At 39.0% G+C, this 2071-nt stretch overlaps 1 long non-coding RNA gene across 1 annotated transcript; it reads right to left on the reverse strand.

The window, feature by feature from the left end:
• Positions 1-210: 210 nt before the first annotated feature.
• On the reverse strand, positions 211-1638 carry LOC311299994. The gene is made up of 2 exons (XR_014629217.1): positions 1235-1638; positions 211-706 (listed from the first exon to the last, which is right to left on the reverse strand). It is a non-coding gene; the product is annotated as an uncharacterized lncRNA (long non-coding RNA).
• Positions 1639-2071: the final 433 nt, after the last annotated feature.

The raw sequence follows: 2071 nt of genomic DNA on the forward strand, positions 1-2071 counted from the left end.
AGCCCATCCCGGTCCAGCAGCACACCAGGGTCTCCCACTCAGCTGAATAAAAGTCTACATCATTTTTTTCTTATTTTATGTACTGTAAATTTAAATGTTTATGTTGATTTTGATATGTTTAACGTATGTTGTTAATAGTTGGGGGAAAAAAGGTATAGAAGAATTTGTTTCATGTAGAAATTATGACTGTCATTACAAAAATAAACAATGTCCAGAGCAATGAATTCTCTTTTATTTACACATTTAAAGTTGCATAAAAAAAAAAAAAATGTACAGATTTTTTTCCCCCTTTTAAAAAATATAAGTGAAAAAGAGTTAAACAAGAATATATACTGTATATATTTCTCAATCATTCTTTCAAGAAGAAAACAGCCTGTCCATTCTCTCCCTACTCTCCTGTGCAGTCCCATGTCTTCTCTAATCAAGTCCAAAAACTCGTCCTCTCTGTCTCGCCTTCTTCGTGGTGCTGGTGCTGATGCTGGTGCTGGTGCTGATGCTGATGCTGGTGCTGCCCCTGGCTCTTCCTCTTCTTGGTCACACACTGCTGAACTCGGCCCTGGTCTGTCCTCAGGGATTGAGGCAATGACAACAGGGGGGTTGGTGCAATGCCTCTGTCCCAACACCTCATCCATGAGGACGAACCAGGGCCAAGTTTCAGCAGTGGGTTCCCACTCACACCCTCACCCGTCTCAGGACACGTGCAATCCTAAGGCAGAGCAAATTAACCATGGCTTATTAACAACAGCACAATACATTTCAGCAAAGATGTGATCTCAACTTTCTTACTTTGTATTTTTAAAATCATATTCATATTCAGAAATCATATTTATGAATACTCAAATTTGGTTAAAAGTTAAAACCTTTGTAGACATAGCTTGCATGACAGCACTACAAAAACACATAAAAAAGTGAAACCCCATTACCTTATCTACTGCTTTTATGTTTGTGGGCTTTATAGGGTGAGTGATATTTCTAATTTACACAAGTTAGACAGACTAGTGCAAATATTACAATACATTTTAATTTAATTAATTTAGTTTATTTTTTTTTAAATTGCAATTTAATAAATTGGGCTGTCTGCTCCTTGCTCCCTGAAACAATTATTAAACATTAGCACAAGTTTTGCCTCAGACCACCTGACAAATGAAGCCACGCAATGGTGACGAAGGAGTTACTTGTGGCTTTTAACTCAGGTTTCACTAGCTATTTGAGTAAATGAAAACATAATACTTACATTTAAATGTGAATTTGCCGTCCACCACCTAACTCTAGGCCGTCTTTTTTTTTATATATATAAAAAAATGCTGTTGTCACCGGCGCGCGATGACTAATGGGCCTTTCACACAGGACGCGGTATGCGCGGCGCTGCGCTATAAAACCCATTAATCTCAATGGCTTGCGCCGCGCAAGGACGTTTTGTTGCTGCGTCGACCAAAGCGCAAGCGCAGCGGTGCGCATCATTGGCGTGCTCACGCGCACGCCGCGGTCAAAGTTCAAAATTATGGAACGCCGTTGGTGACAATAGGCTTGTTTGAGATGCGCCTTGCCTCGCCTGAAATGTAGTCGAGAGTAGGCGGCTGCAGTGAGGGGAGGAGTGAAAAAAGCGCAGGCAAGCAGGACAGTTCTCTCTTCACGCAGTGGATCAGACACCTGTGAGATCAAAGATGGATATCGCGGGATTCGCGGGATTCACGCTCGTGCACAGTGTTGCCAATAAACTGGATGGAATTTAAGTTCTGTTGCTTCTATATGAAAATAAATCAAATGAACAAGACACCCAAAGTACTTGTTATTTAATTCCATTCCAAATACATGTTTATCAATATTTTTTTTCTTTAATACAGACATATGTGTTTTTATTTTTTTTTATTTTTTTTATAAACAATTAAATTGCATAACTCAAAGAGATCGCACTGTCAGATAGTTTGGGAATATTCACACATAACATAGGCTATACACATAAAACATGATATTAGAGTTTTAAAATCAAACATTTTAAAAGACAACAATACATCACAGTTGTTTAAACCAATGAGCATTAAGCTGTGTCGTCAGTGAGTCGTTTCCCATC

The sequence above is a fragment of the Rutilus rutilus genome, assembly GCF_951802725.1.
Source record: "Rutilus rutilus genome assembly, chromosome: 11".
NCBI classification, from domain to species: Eukaryota; Metazoa; Chordata; class Actinopteri; order Cypriniformes; family Leuciscidae; genus Rutilus; species Rutilus rutilus.